Below are 16,207 nucleotides of genomic sequence, written 5' to 3' on the forward strand. Positions count from 1 at the left end.
GTTTGCATGGAATGGCCTAAGCTGATCCTTGCTGCAGGTTCTGGCTCAGATACTAGGCCTCAGCTACTGTGGTGCTTGCCGCTGCTGGATGCTGCTGCTGCTGCTGCCACTGCACCAATGACCAAGCTGCTCTCTCCACAAGGGTGACACTTGTCCTGGGACAGGGCTAGTTGCCCCCCAGCGCCATTCCAACTCATACTTACCTGGCAGAGGAGTAAATTATGCAGCCACGATCCTGCAGGTGGCTCTCCCAGAGCGAGGCTTGCTCATTGCACTTGGAGCTAGCTGACCTCTGCGATTTCCCCACATGCGGGAAACTCGACTGCACAATTTCTGGTAGTGGGGGACTGCGTGCGCGCTCTCCCCTGTTTTTCGACTGTTAGAAAAAACAGAAACAAAAATCAACAACAACAACAACAACAACCACCACCACCCACAGCACAGGTGTTTGTTCAGACAAGCTGCTATTGCCACTGCTTGGGCTTTGGGCCTGGTCAATAACTGTGGCATAAAAGGAGCAAACCCAACTAGCCAGGTAGCAACATCTCAAACAGGGAGAAATGACAATTAGGCACCTGCGCAGACATTTAGGAATAAATTCAGGTGGATTGGGAAATAGGGAAACACATATAATTCATGAAAAAAACATTCTAAACAAAAAGGGCCAAGAACTGTAGAATATGAGTCGCTGCAGCAGCAGCAGCAGCAGCAGCAGCAGTAAAAATGTATCCCTCTCTTTCCAATGTCCACCTCTCTGGCTGATTGTTTTCTTTTCTTTTTTTGGTTTGAGATACGAATCTCTCTATTATTATACTGAGATAAGTGCAATACACAATGTATAGGTGATTTCAAAGTCACAATTGTATGTTTGATGCCTTTTGAAATATTGTATAAAGCAGCACATTTACAAACAAATCTGGATTCATTTTTTTTTTTTAAATGGCCGTTCCTTGCAGGATATGGGGTTTTTATTTCACCCCCTCCCCACCCTAGTTCTACATGGTATGTATGGGTCTCTGTAGCCAGACCACCCCATGTGATGATATCACAAAGGGAGTATACAGTACGTTCTAGAGTTTCTAGGCTCCAAAGTAACAAAGAGCGGCATTTAAAACCAACAGATTGCAAACTATCTGCTGAGTGGTGCAAAAAACAATATCTATCTATCTATCTATCTCTATCCAGGGAGCAGCAGACAGTGTTAGCTTGCTTCTATATTTATGCAAATGCCAGGTAAGCAGCTATGCTGGTAAAGGGCAAAGTGACAAGTGTGCCAGCAGGACAGGGCACCTCTCCAGCAGCAGCAGCAGCAGCAGCAGCAGCAGCAGGTGTCAGTGGAGGTCAGAAAAAGTGAGTGCCGGCAGGTAGGGTAGATGAAGAAAGCCACCCCAGAAATATGGTGTCCCCCTGTCTCTCCGCCAGCTGAAATGACAGAGCTGAGCGGTGTTCAAAGTGATTGCTTCTTCCTTTTAAAACCAAGAAGAAGTACCTTGCGGCGAAGCTTGGCTTCTCTGGGTGCTTGTTGGATGGGCGGGGGAGGGGCTGTCTTGGATCTATGTTGTTTGACAAATATTCGCTGCTGCACAAATGTTTGCATGGAATGGCCTAAGCTGATCCTTGCTGCAGGTTCTGGCTCAGATACTAGGCCTCAGCTACTGTGGTGCTTGCCGCTGCTGGATGCTGCTGCTGCTGCTGCCACTGCACCAATGACCAAGCTGCTCTCTCCACAAGGGTGACACTTGTCCTGGGACAGGGCTAGTTGCCCCCCAGCGCCATTCCAACTCATACTTACCTGGCAGAGGAGTAAATTATGCAGCCACGATCCTGCAGGTGGCTCTCCCAGAGCGAGGCTTGCTCATTGCACTTGGAGCTAGCTGACCTCTGCGATTTCCCCACATGCGGGAAACTCGACTGCACAATTTCTGGTAGTGGGGGACTGCGTGCGCGCTCTCCCCTGTTTTTCGACTGTTAGAAAAAACAGAAACAAAAATCAACAACAACAACAACAACCACCACCACCCACAGCACAGGTGTTTGTTCAGACAAGCTGCTATTGCCACTGCTTGGGCTTTGGGCCTGGTCAATAACTGTGGCATAAAAGGAGCACCCACCCACCCACCCACCAACTAGCCAGGTAGCAACATCTCAAACAGGGAGAAATGACAATTAGGCACCTGCGCAGACATTTAGGAATAAATTCAGGTGGATTGGGAAATAGGGAAACACATATAATTCATGAAAAAAACATTCTAAACAAAAAGGGCCAAGAACTGTAGAATATGAGTCGCTGCAGCAGCAGCAGCAGCAGCAGTAAAAATGTATCCCTCTCTTTCCAATGTCCACCTCTCTGGCTGATTGTTTTCTTTTCTTTTTTTGGTTTGAGATACGAATCTCTCTATTATTATACTGAGATAAGTGCAATACACAATGTATAGGTGATTTCAAAGTCACAATTGTATGTTTGATGCCTTTTGAAATATTGTATAAAGCAGCACATTTACAAACAAATCTGGATTCATTTTTTTTTTTTAAATGGCCGTTCCTTGCAGGATATGGGGTTTTTATTTCACCCCCTCCCCACCCTAGTTCTACATGGTATGTATGGGTCTCTGTAGCCAGACCACCCCATGTGATGATATCACAAAGGGAGTATACAGTACGTTCTAGAGTTTCTAGGCTCCAAAGTAACAAAGAGCGGCATTTAAAACCAACAGATTGCAAACTATCTGCTGAGTGGTGCAAAAAACAATATCTATCTATCTATCTATCTCTATCCAGGGAGCAGCAGACAGTGTTAGCTTGCTTCTATATTTATGCAAATGCCAGGTAAGCAGCTATGCTGGTAAAGGGCAAAGTGACAAGTGTGCCAGCAGGACAGGGCACCTCTCCAGCAGCAGCAGCAGCAGCAGCAGCAGCAGCAGCAGCAGGTGTCAGTGGAGGTCAGAAAAAGTGAGTGCCGGCAGGTAGGGTAGATGAAGAAAGCCACCCCAGAAATATGGTGTCCCCCTGTCTCTCCGCCAGCTGAAATGACAGAGCTGAGCGGTGTTCAAAGTGATTGCTTCTTCCTTTTAAAACCAAGAAGAAGTACCTTGCGGCGAAGCTTGGCTTCTCTGGGTGCTTGTTGGATGGGCGGGGGAGGGGCTGTCTTGGATCTATGTTGTTTGACAAATATTCGCTGCTGCACAAATGTTTGCATGGAATGGCCTAAGCTGATCCTTGCTGCAGGTTCTGGCTCAGATACTAGGCCTCAGCTACTGTGGTGCTTGCCGCTGCTGGATGCTGCTGCTGCTGCTGCCACTGCACCAATGACCAAGCTGCTCTCTCCACAAGGGTGACACTTGTCCTGGGACAGGGCTAGTTGCCCCCCAGCGCCATTCCAACTCATACTTACCTGGCAGAGGAGTAAATTATGCAGCCACGATCCTGCAGGTGGCTCTCCCAGAGCGAGGCTTGCTCATTGCACTTGGAGCTAGCTGACCTCTGCGATTTCCCCACATGCGGGAAACTCGACTGCACAATTTCTGGTAGTGGGGGACTGCGTGCGCGCTCTCCCCTGTTTTTCGACTGTTAGAAAAAACAGAAACAAAAATCAACAACAACAACAACAACCACCACCACCCACAGCACAGGTGTTTGTTCAGACAAGCTGCTATTGCCACTGCTTGGGCTTTGGGCCTGGTCAATAACTGTGGCATAAAAGGAGCAAACCCAACTAGCCAGGTAGCAACATCTCAAACAGGGAGAAATGACAATTAGGCACCTGCGCAGACATTTAGGAATAAATTCAGGTGGATTGGGAAATAGGGAAACACATATAATTCATGAAAAAAACATTCTAAACAAAAAGGGCCAAGAACTGTAGAATATGAGTCGCTGCAGCAGCAGCAGCAGCAGCAGTAAAAATGTATCCCTCTCTTTCCAATGTCCACCTCTCTGGCTGATTGTTTTCTTTTCTTTTTTTGGTTTGAGATACGAATCTCTCTATTATTATACTGAGATAAGTGCAATACACAATGTATAGGTGATTTCAAAGTCACAATTGTATGTTTGATGCCTTTTGAAATATTGTATAAAGCAGCACATTTACAAACAAATCTGGATTCATTTTTTTTTTTTAAATGGCCGTTCCTTGCAGGATATGGGGTTTTTATTTCACCCCCTCCCCACCCTAGTTCTACATGGTATGTATGGGTCTCTGTAGCCAGACCACCCCATGTGATGATATCACAAAGGGAGTATACAGTACGTTCTAGAGTTTCTAGGCTCCAAAGTAACAAAGAGCGGCATTTAAAACCAACAGATTGCAAACTATCTGCTGAGTGGTGCAAAAAACAATATCTATCTATCTATCTATCTCTATCCAGGGAGCAGCAGACAGTGTTAGCTTGCTTCTATATTTATGCAAATGCCAGGTAAGCAGCTATGCTGGTAAAGGGCAAAGTGACAAGTGTGCCAGCAGGACAGGGCACCTCTCCAGCAGCAGCAGCAGCAGCAGGTGTCAGTGGAGGTCAGAAAAAGTGAGTGCCGGTAGGTAGGGTAGATGAAGAAAGCCACCCCAGAAATATGGTGTCCCCCTGTCTCTCCGCCAGCTGAAATGACAGAGCTGAGCGGTGTTCAAAGTGATTGCTTCTTCCTTTTAAAACCAAGAAGAAGTACCTTGCGGCGAAGCTTGGCTTCTCTGGGTGCTTGTTGGATGGGCGGGGGAGGGGCTGTCTTGGATCTATGTTGTTTGACAAATATTCGCTGCTGCACAAATGTTTGCATGGAATGGCCTAAGCTGATCCTTGCTGCAGGTTCTGGCTCAGATACTAGGCCTCAGCTACTGTGGTGCTTGCCGCTGCTGGATGCTGCTGCTGCTGCTGCCACTGCACCAATGACCAAGCTGCTCTCTCCACAAGGGTGACACTTGTCCTGGGACAGGGCTAGTTGCCCCCCAGCGCCATTCCAACTCATACTTACCTGGCAGAGGAGTAAATTATGCAGCCACGATCCTGCAGGTGGCTCTCCCAGAGCGAGGCTTGCTCATTGCACTTGGAGCTAGCTGACCTCTGCGATTTCCCCACATGCGGGAAACTCGACTGCACAATTTCTGGTAGTGGGGGACTGCGTGCGCGCTCTCCCCTGTTTTTCGACTGTTAGAAAAAACAGAAACAAAAATCAACAACAACAACAACAACAACCACCACCACCCACAGCACAGGTGTTTGTTCAGACAAGCTGCTATTGCCACTGCTTGGGCTTTGGGCCTGGTCAATAACTGTGGCATAAAAGGAGCAAACCCAACTAGCCAGGTAGCAACATCTCAAACAGGGAGAAATGACAATTAGGCACCTGCGCAGACATTTAGGAATAAATTCAGGTGGATTGGGAAATAGGGAAACACATATAATTCATGAAAAAAACATTCTAAACAAAAAGGGCCAAGAACTGTAGAATATGAGTCGCTGCAGCAGCAGCAGCAGCAGCAGTAAAAATGTATCCCTCTCTTTCCAATGTCCACCTCTCTGGCTGATTGTTTTCTTTTCTTTTTTTGGTTTGAGATACGAATCTCTCTATTATTATACTGAGATAAGTGCAATACACAATGTATAGGTGATTTCAAAGTCACAATTGTATGTTTGATGCCTTTTGAAATATTGTATAAAGCAGCACATTTACAAACAAATCTGGATTCATTTTTTTTTTTTAAATGGCCGTTCCTTGCAGGATATGGGGTTTTTATTTCACCCCCTCCCCACCCTAGTTCTACATGGTATGTATGGGTCTCTGTAGCCAGACCACCCCATGTGATGATATCACAAAGGGAGTATACAGTACGTTCTAGAGTTTCTAGGCTCCAAAGTAACAAAGAGCGGCATTTAAAACCAACAGATTGCAAACTATCTGCTGAGTGGTGCAAAAAACAATATCTATCTATCTATCTATCTCTATCCAGGGAGCAGCAGACAGTGTTAGCTTGCTTCTATATTTATGCAAATGCCAGGTAAGCAGCTATGCTGGTAAAGGGCAAAGTGACAAGTGTGCCAGCAGGACAGGGCACCTCTCCAGCAGCAGCAGCAGCAGCAGCAGCAGCAGCAGGTGTCAGTGGAGGTCAGAAAAAGTGAGTGCCGGCAGGTAGGGTAGATGAAGAAAGCCACCCCAGAAATATGGTGTCCCCCTGTCTCTCCGCCAGCTGAAATGACAGAGCTGAGCGGTGTTCAAAGTGATTGCTTCTTCCTTTTAAAACCAAGAAGAAGTACCTTGCGGCGAAGCTTGGCTTCTCTGGGTGCTTGTTGGATGGGCGGGGGAGGGGCTGTCTTGGATCTATGTTGTTTGACAAATATTCGCTGCTGCACAAATGTTTGCATGGAATGGCCTAAGCTGATCCTTGCTGCAGGTTCTGGCTCAGATACTAGGCCTCAGCTACTGTGGTGCTTGCCGCTGCTGGATGCTGCTGCTGCTGCTGCCACTGCACCAATGACCAAGCTGCTCTCTCCACAAGGGTGACACTTGTCCTGGGACAGGGCTAGTTGCCCCCCAGCGCCATTCCAACTCATACTTACCTGGCAGAGGAGTAAATTATGCAGCCACGATCCTGCAGGTGGCTCTCCCAGAGCGAGGCTTGCTCATTGCACTTGGAGCTAGCTGACCTCTGCGATTTCCCCACATGCGGGAAACTCGACTGCACAATTTCTGGTAGTGGGGGACTGCGTGCGCGCTCTCCCCTGTTTTTCGACTGTTAGAAAAAACAGAAACAAAAATCAACAACAACAACAACAACCACCACCACCCACAGCACAGGTGTTTGTTCAGACAAGCTGCTATTGCCACTGCTTGGGCTTTGGGCCTGGTCAATAACTGTGGCATAAAAGGAGCACCCACCCACCCACCCACCCACCAACTAGCCAGGTAGCAACATCTCAAACAGGGAGAAATGACAATTAGGCACCTGCGCAGACATTTAGGAATAAATTCAGGTGGATTGGGAAATAGGGAAACACATATAATTCATGAAAAAAACATTCTAAACAAAAAGGGCCAAGAACTGTAGAATATGAGTCGCTGCAGCAGCAGCAGCAGCAGCAGTAAAAATGTATCCCTCTCTTTCCAATGTCCACCTCTCTGGCTGATTGTTTTCTTTTCTTTTTTTGGTTTGAGATACGAATCTCTCTATTATTATACTGAGATAAGTGCAATACACAATGTATAGGTGATTTCAAAGTCACAATTGTATGTTTGATGCCTTTTGAAATATTGTATAAAGCAGCACATTTACAAACAAATCTGGATTCATTTTTTTTTTTTAAATGGCCGTTCCTTGCAGGATATGGGGTTTTTATTTCACCCCCTCCCCACCCTAGTTCTACATGGTATGTATGGGTCTCTGTAGCCAGACCACCCCATGTGATGATATCACAAAGGGAGTATACAGTACGTTCTAGAGTTTCTAGGCTCCAAAGTAACAAAGAGCGGCATTTAAAACCAACAGATTGCAAACTATCTGCTGAGTGGTGCAAAAAACAATATCTATCTATCTATCTATCTCTATCCAGGGAGCAGCAGACAGTGTTAGCTTGCTTCTATATTTATGCAAATGCCAGGTAAGCAGCTATGCTGGTAAAGGGCAAAGTGACAAGTGTGCCAGCAGGACAGGGCACCTCTCCAGCAGCAGCAGCAGCAGCAGCAGCAGCAGCAGGTGTCAGTGGAGGTCAGAAAAAGTGAGTGCCGGCAGGTAGGGTAGATGAAGAAAGCCACCCCAGAAATATGGTGTCCCCCTGTCTCTCCGCCAGCTGAAATGACAGAGCTGAGCGGTGTTCAAAGTGATTGCTTCTTCCTTTTAAAACCAAGAAGAAGTACCTTGCGGCGAAGCTTGGCTTCTCTGGGTGCTTGTTGGATGGGCGGGGGAGGGGCTGTCTTGGATCTATGTTGTTTGACAAATATTCGCTGCTGCACAAATGTTTGCATGGAATGGCCTAAGCTGATCCTTGCTGCAGGTTCTGGCTCAGATACTAGGCCTCAGCTACTGTGGTGCTTGCCGCTGCTGGATGCTGCTGCTGCTGCTGCCACTGCACCAATGACCAAGCTGCTCTCTCCACAAGGGTGACACTTGTCCTGGGACAGGGCTAGTTGCCCCCCAGCGCCATTCCAACTCATACTTACCTGGCAGAGGAGTAAATTATGCAGCCACGATCCTGCAGGTGGCTCTCCCAGAGCGAGGCTTGCTCATTGCACTTGGAGCTAGCTGACCTCTGCGATTTCCCCACATGCGGGAAACTCGACTGCACAATTTCTGGTAGTGGGGGACTGCGTGCGCGCTCTCCCCTGTTTTTCGACTGTTAGAAAAAACAGAAACAAAAATCAACAACAACAACAACAACCACCACCACCCACAGCACAGGTGTTTGTTCAGACAAGCTGCTATTGCCACTGCTTGGGCTTTGGGCCTGGTCAATAACTGTGGCATAAAAGGAGCACCCACCCACCCACCCACCCACCCACCAACTAGCCAGGTAGCAACATCTCAAACAGGGAGAAATGACAATTAGGCACCTGCGCAGACATTTAGGAATAAATTCAGGTGGATTGGGAAATAGGGAAACACATATAATTCATGAAAAAAACATTCTAAACAAAAAGGGCCAAGAACTGTAGAATATGAGTCGCTGCAGCAGCAGCAGCAGCAGTAAAAATGTATCCCTCTCTTTCCAATGTCCACCTCTCTGGCTGATTGTTTTCTTTTCTTTTTTTGGTTTGAGATACGAATCTCTCTATTATTATACTGAGATAAGTGCAATACACAATGTATAGGTGATTTCAAAGTCACAATTGTATGTTTGATGCCTTTTGAAATATTGTATAAAGCAGCACATTTACAAACAAATCTGGATTCATTTTTTTTTTTTAAATGGCCGTTCCTTGCAGGATATGGGGTTTTTATTTCACCCCCTCCCCACCCTAGTTCTACATGGTATGTATGGGTCTCTGTAGCCAGACCACCCCATGTGATGATATCACAAAGGGAGTATACAGTACGTTCTAGAGTTTCTAGGCTCCAAAGTAACAAAGAGCGGCATTTAAAACCAACAGATTGCAAACTATCTGCTGAGTGGTGCAAAAAACAATATCTATCTATCTATCTATCTCTATCCAGGGAGCAGCAGACAGTGTTAGCTTGCTTCTATATTTATGCAAATGCCAGGTAAGCAGCTATGCTGGTAAAGGGCAAAGTGACAAGTGTGCCAGCAGGACAGGGCACCTCTCCAGCAGCAGCAGCAGCAGCAGCAGCAGCAGCAGCAGGTGTCAGTGGAGGTCAGAAAAAGTGAGTGCCGGCAGGTAGGGTAGATGAAGAAAGCCACCCCAGAAATATGGTGTCCCCCTGTCTCTCCGCCAGCTGAAATGACAGAGCTGAGCGGTGTTCAAAGTGATTGCTTCTTCCTTTTAAAACCAAGAAGAAGTACCTTGCGGCGAAGCTTGGCTTCTCTGGGTGCTTGTTGGATGGGCGGGGGAGGGGCTGTCTTGGATCTATGTTGTTTGACAAATATTCGCTGCTGCACAAATGTTTGCATGGAATGGCCTAAGCTGATCCTTGCTGCAGGTTCTGGCTCAGATACTAGGCCTCAGCTACTGTGGTGCTTGCCGCTGCTGGATGCTGCTGCTGCTGCTGCCACTGCACCAATGACCAAGCTGCTCTCTCCACAAGGGTGACACTTGTCCTGGGACAGGGCTAGTTGCCCCCCAGCGCCATTCCAACTCATACTTACCTGGCAGAGGAGTAAATTATGCAGCCACGATCCTGCAGGTGGCTCTCCCAGAGCGAGGCTTGCTCATTGCACTTGGAGCTAGCTGACCTCTGCGATTTCCCCACATGCGGGAAACTCGACTGCACAATTTCTGGTAGTGGGGGACTGCGTGCGCGCTCTCCCCTGTTTTTCGACTGTTAGAAAAAACAGAAACAAAAATCAACAACAACAACAACAACCACCACCACCCACAGCACAGGTGTTTGTTCAGACAAGCTGCTATTGCCACTGCTTGGGCTTTGGGCCTGGTCAATAACTGTGGCATAAAAGGAGCAAACCCAACTAGCCAGGTAGCAACATCTCAAACAGGGAGAAATGACAATTAGGCACCTGCGCAGACATTTAGGAATAAATTCAGGTGGATTGGGAAATAGGGAAACACATATAATTCATGAAAAAAACATTCTAAACAAAAAGGGCCAAGAACTGTAGAATATGAGTCGCTGCAGCAGCAGCAGCAGCAGCAGTAAAAATGTATCCCTCTCTTTCCAATGTCCACCTCTCTGGCTGATTGTTTTCTTTTCTTTTTTTGGTTTGAGATACGAATCTCTCTATTATTATACTGAGATAAGTGCAATACACAATGTATAGGTGATTTCAAAGTCACAATTGTATGTTTGATGCCTTTTGAAATATTGTATAAAGCAGCACATTTACAAACAAATCTGGATTCATTTTTTTTTTTTAAATGGCCGTTCCTTGCAGGATATGGGGTTTTTATTTCACCCCCTCCCCACCCTAGTTCTACATGGTATGTATGGGTCTCTGTAGCCAGACCACCCCATGTGATGATATCACAAAGGGAGTATACAGTACGTTCTAGAGTTTCTAGGCTCCAAAGTAACAAAGAGCGGCATTTAAAACCAACAGATTGCAAACTATCTGCTGAGTGGTGCAAAAAACAATATCTATCTATCTATCTATCTCTATCCAGGGAGCAGCAGACAGTGTTAGCTTGCTTCTATATTTATGCAAATGCCAGGTAAGCAGCTATGCTGGTAAAGGGCAAAGTGACAAGTGTGCCAGCAGGACAGGGCACCTCTCCAGCAGCAGCAGCAGCAGCAGCAGCAGCAGCAGCAGGTGTCAGTGGAGGTCAGAAAAAGTGAGTGCCGGCAGGTAGGGTAGATGAAGAAAGCCACCCCAGAAATATGGTGTCCCCCTGTCTCTCCGCCAGCTGAAATGACAGAGCTGAGCGGTGTTCAAAGTGATTGCTTCTTCCTTTTAAAACCAAGAAGAAGTACCTTGCGGCGAAGCTTGGCTTCTCTGGGTGCTTGTTGGATGGGCGGGGGAGGGGCTGTCTTGGATCTATGTTGTTTGACAAATATTCGCTGCTGCACAAATGTTTGCATGGAATGGCCTAAGCTGATCCTTGCTGCAGGTTCTGGCTCAGATACTAGGCCTCAGCTACTGTGGTGCTTGCCGCTGCTGGATGCTGCTGCTGCTGCTGCCACTGCACCAATGACCAAGCTGCTCTCTCCACAAGGGTGACACTTGTCCTGGGACAGGGCTAGTTGCCCCCCAGCGCCATTCCAACTCATACTTACCTGGCAGAGGAGTAAATTATGCAGCCACGATCCTGCAGGTGGCTCTCCCAGAGCGAGGCTTGCTCATTGCACTTGGAGCTAGCTGACCTCTGCGATTTCCCCACATGCGGGAAACTCGACTGCACAATTTCTGGTAGTGGGGGACTGCGTGCGCGCTCTCCCCTGTTTTTCGACTGTTAGAAAAAACAGAAACAAAAATCAACAACAACAACAACAACAACCACCACCACCCACAGCACAGGTGTTTGTTCAGACAAGCTGCTATTGCCACTGCTTGGGCTTTGGGCCTGGTCAATAACTGTGGCATAAAAGGAGCAACCCACCAACTAGCCAGGTAGCAACATCTCAAACAGGGAGAAATGACAATTAGGCACCTGCGCAGACATTTAGGAATAAATTCAGGTGGATTGGGAAATAGGGAAACACATATAATTCATGAAAAAAACATTCTAAACAAAAAGGGCCAAGAACTGTAGAATATGAGTCGCTGCAGCAGCAGCAGCAGCAGCAGTAAAAATGTATCCCTCTCTTTCCAATGTCCACCTCTCTGGCTGATTGTTTTCTTTTCTTTTTTTGGTTTGAGATACGAATCTCTCTATTATTATACTGAGATAAGTGCAATACACAATGTATAGGTGATTTCAAAGTCACAATTGTATGTTTGATGCCTTTTGAAATATTGTATAAAGCAGCACATTTACAAACAAATCTGGATTCATTTTTTTTTTTTAAATGGCCGTTCCTTGCAGGATATGGGGTTTTTATTTCACCCCCTCCCCACCCTAGTTCTACATGGTATGTATGGGTCTCTGTAGCCAGACCACCCCATGTGATGATATCACAAAGGGAGTATACAGTACGTTCTAGAGTTTCTAGGCTCCAAAGTAACAAAGAGCGGCATTTAAAACCAACAGATTGCAAACTATCTGCTGAGTGGTGCAAAAAACAATATCTATCTATCTATCTATCTCTATCCAGGGAGCAGCAGACAGTGTTAGCTTGCTTCTATATTTATGCAAATGCCAGGTAAGCAGCTATGCTGGTAAAGGGCAAAGTGACAAGTGTGCCAGCAGGACAGGGCACCTCTCCAGCAGCAGCAGCAGCAGCAGCAGCAGCAGCAGGTGTCAGTGGAGGTCAGAAAAAGTGAGTGCCGGCAGGTAGGGTAGATGAAGAAAGCCACCCCAGAAATATGGTGTCCCCCTGTCTCTCCGCCAGCTGAAATGACAGAGCTGAGCGGTGTTCAAAGTGATTGCTTCTTCCTTTTAAAACCAAGAAGAAGTACCTTGCGGCGAAGCTTGGCTTCTCTGGGTGCTTGTTGGATGGGCGGGGGAGGGGCTGTCTTGGATCTATGTTGTTTGACAAATATTCGCTGCTGCACAAATGTTTGCATGGAATGGCCTAAGCTGATCCTTGCTGCAGGTTCTGGCTCAGATACTAGGCCTCAGCTACTGTGGTGCTTGCCGCTGCTGGATGCTGCTGCTGCTGCTGCCACTGCACCAATGACCAAGCTGCTCTCTCCACAAGGGTGACACTTGTCCTGGGACAGGGCTAGTTGCCCCCCAGCGCCATTCCAACTCATACTTACCTGGCAGAGGAGTAAATTATGCAGCCACGATCCTGCAGGTGGCTCTCCCAGAGCGAGGCTTGCTCATTGCACTTGGAGCTAGCTGACCTCTGCGATTTCCCCACATGCGGGAAACTCGACTGCACAATTTCTGGTAGTGGGGGACTGCGTGCGCGCTCTCCCCTGTTTTTCGACTGTTAGAAAAAACAGAAACAAAAATCAACAACAACAACAACAACCACCACCACCCACAGCACAGGTGTTTGTTCAGACAAGCTGCTATTGCCACTGCTTGGGCTTTGGGCCTGGTCAATAACTGTGGCATAAAAGGAGCAAACCCAACTAGCCAGGTAGCAACATCTCAAACAGGGAGAAATGACAATTAGGCACCTGCGCAGACATTTAGGAATAAATTCAGGTGGATTGGGAAATAGGGAAACACATATAATTCATGAAAAAAACATTCTAAACAAAAAGGGCCAAGAACTGTAGAATATGAGTCGCTGCAGCAGCAGCAGCAGCAGCAGTAAAAATGTATCCCTCTCTTTCCAATGTCCACCTCTCTGGCTGATTGTTTTCTTTTCTTTTTTTGGTTTGAGATACGAATCTCTCTATTATTATACTGAGATAAGTGCAATACACAATGTATAGGTGATTTCAAAGTCACAATTGTATGTTTGATGCCTTTTGAAATATTGTATAAAGCAGCACATTTACAAACAAATCTGGATTCATTTTTTTTTTTTAAATGGCCGTTCCTTGCAGGATATGGGGTTTTTATTTCACCCCCTCCCCACCCTAGTTCTACATGGTATGTATGGGTCTCTGTAGCCAGACCACCCCATGTGATGATATCACAAAGGGAGTATACAGTACGTTCTAGAGTTTCTAGGCTCCAAAGTAACAAAGAGCGGCATTTAAAACCAACAGATTGCAAACTATCTGCTGAGTGGTGCAAAAAACAATATCTATCTATCTATCTATCTCTATCCAGGGAGCAGCAGACAGTGTTAGCTTGCTTCTATATTTATGCAAATGCCAGGTAAGCAGCTATGCTGGTAAAGGGCAAAGTGACAAGTGTGCCAGCAGGACAGGGCACCTCTCCAGCAGCAGCAGCAGCAGCAGCAGCAGCAGCAGGTGTCAGTGGAGGTCAGAAAAAGTGAGTGCCGGCAGGTAGGGTAGATGAAGAAAGCCACCCCAGAAATATGGTGTCCCCCTGTCTCTCCGCCAGCTGAAATGACAGAGCTGAGCGGTGTTCAAAGTGATTGCTTCTTCCTTTTAAAACCAAGAAGAAGTACCTTGCGGCGAAGCTTGGCTTCTCTGGGTGCTTGTTGGATGGGCGGGGGAGGGGCTGTCTTGGATCTATGTTGTTTGACAAATATTCGCTGCTGCACAAATGTTTGCATGGAATGGCCTAAGCTGATCCTTGCTGCAGGTTCTGGCTCAGATACTAGGCCTCAGCTACTGTGGTGCTTGCCGCTGCTGGATGCTGCTGCTGCTGCTGCCACTGCACCAATGACCAAGCTGCTCTCTCCACAAGGGTGACACTTGTCCTGGGACAGGGCTAGTTGCCCCCCAGCGCCATTCCAACTCATACTTACCTGGCAGGGGAGTACACTACGTAGCCATGATCCTGCGGGGGGCGCTGCTGGAGCAGGCATAGCCTTGTGCTTGAGGAGCGGAGCCTAGAAGTATCGTGTTTGGGTGAAAGACCTTTTTTTGAGAAGCAGAATGGATAATCGTGGAAGTTTCGTTCAAAACACCATCAGATTCAGATTGGATAAGGCTCCCAAATTTCTGGGGTTGGATGAGTTCTACAGTCAGATATTGGAAGACACCCTGAAGATTGAGCGTGGAGATATTTATTGCATCCAGGAATTTTTCAAACAGCAATTTTATGATGTGGCTTTTGAAGAAGGTAACAAATGTATGGGTGTGATGGAAAGAGCAAAGAAGGAAAAGGATGTGGACTGTATGCGAGGTGTAGAGCTGGTACCCTTGTTTGCAATAGGAGAAATTGCTATAATTGTGCATACGTATAACCCTTTTACACCAGAGGAAGAAATTATGGTGTTCCTGTCACGGTACTGTGAGATTGTCAAGAAAGGACAGAGACTGAAAAACAGGATTGGCATTTATAATGGAAAGACCAGATATATGTGCAAACTGAGGATGTCCCCAGACGGATTGGGGGGAGTCTTGCACCCCCCGGGGACCTTTAACATTGGAGGAAACCGGGGGTACTTGTACTACCGGGGCCAGCCGCTATATTGCAGGAGGTGCATGGAGTTTGGGCACACGCAGGAGGGCTGTGCTAAGCAAGATGTAGAAATTTGTCGCAAATGCAGGAAGGAGGGACACCACGCTGCGCAGTGCCGGGAGCCAGCTACATGTGACTTGTGTCATGAAACAGGGCACATGGCGAGATTTTGTACAAGAAAAAAGTCGTATGCAGAGATTATGAGAAGAAGAGAGACTGTAGAGCGCCCAGAGGGATGGGTTAATGAGGACAGTGAGTATGATAAGCGGCATGGAGTTGAAAACAGTCAGGCGACGCCCGTGGATCCAGCTGCTGAGGCTCCCACTGATGAGGCCTTAACGAGGGGTAACGCAGCAGCTGAGCAGGAGCTGCCAGATTCAGACTCAGAGCTGGGTGAGCGTATGGAGGAAACGCCCGTGGTTCCAGCTGAGAATGCTCTCCAGAACGAGGTCCAAAGGGTATGGGGGGAGGAGGCGGAGCCGGACATAGGAGAGGGGGAGGAGCCTGACCTGATGCAAGGAGAAGGCGAGGGAACCCCAGGACTGCAGGCCATGGTTTCTGAGGTGGAAGACCTTGAGCAGCAAATTAAGGAACAATGTATGGAGACATCGGAAGGAGGGGAACGTCGGACAAAGAGGAAGATGGAGGGAGAATCTTTTGCCCCTTCAAAGACAAAATGCCTGGGAGGAGAAGAGGAAGAGAAGATCTGTGTGGTTTTTGATTCAGGGGAGGGGGTGGGGGGTGGTGGATTGGATACTAGCCCCTTGCGCTCCCCGGCATATCCTTTGACGGGCGTGCCAGATGGGCAGGGGTCACCAGGAGGGCAGAGCCTTCCCTATGCGGATAATGCTGCGGCAGAGAATTTGAGGTGTGGATTTCAGTCTCCGGGGTCCCCCACGGTGGAAGGTGCTGGACAGAGCTAAGTATAATTTTATAATTTGTTACCTGGGATTGTGCCTTTTGCATGGTGCGTTAGTATAAGAAGAAATGACTTTGACGCTGGCATCATTAAATGTACGGAGCTTGAGAAAGCGTACAAGAAGAGTGAGGATATTTGACT

At 47.3% G+C, this 16,207-nt stretch overlaps 9 pseudogenes; all 9 read left to right on the forward strand.

Moving 5' to 3' along the window:
* The first annotated feature begins 195 nt into the window (after positions 1-195).
* Positions 196-368, forward strand: LOC142474018 (U1 spliceosomal RNA; annotated as a pseudogene).
* A 1,416-nt stretch (positions 369-1,784) lies between these two features.
* On the forward strand, positions 1,785-1,957 carry LOC142474019 (U1 spliceosomal RNA; annotated as a pseudogene).
* A 1,426-nt stretch (positions 1,958-3,383) lies between these two features.
* LOC142474020 (U1 spliceosomal RNA) lies at positions 3,384-3,556 on the forward strand (annotated as a pseudogene).
* Positions 3,557-4,951: 1,395 nt separating this feature from the next.
* Positions 4,952-5,124, forward strand: LOC142474021 (U1 spliceosomal RNA; annotated as a pseudogene).
* Positions 5,125-6,534: 1,410 nt separating this feature from the next.
* LOC142474023 (U1 spliceosomal RNA) lies at positions 6,535-6,707 on the forward strand (annotated as a pseudogene).
* Positions 6,708-8,131: 1,424 nt separating this feature from the next.
* On the forward strand, positions 8,132-8,304 carry LOC142474024 (U1 spliceosomal RNA; annotated as a pseudogene).
* Positions 8,305-9,732: 1,428 nt separating this feature from the next.
* LOC142474025 (U1 spliceosomal RNA) lies at positions 9,733-9,905 on the forward strand (annotated as a pseudogene).
* Positions 9,906-11,315: 1,410 nt separating this feature from the next.
* Positions 11,316-11,488, forward strand: LOC142474026 (U1 spliceosomal RNA; annotated as a pseudogene).
* Positions 11,489-12,900: 1,412 nt separating this feature from the next.
* LOC142474027 (U1 spliceosomal RNA) lies at positions 12,901-13,073 on the forward strand (annotated as a pseudogene).
* The last annotated feature ends 3,134 nt before the right edge of the window (positions 13,074-16,207 follow it).

The sequence above is a fragment of the Ascaphus truei genome, assembly GCF_040206685.1.
Source record: "Ascaphus truei isolate aAscTru1 chromosome 13 unlocalized genomic scaffold, aAscTru1.hap1 SUPER_13_unloc_3, whole genome shotgun sequence".
NCBI classification, from domain to species: domain Eukaryota; kingdom Metazoa; phylum Chordata; class Amphibia; order Anura; family Ascaphidae; genus Ascaphus; species Ascaphus truei.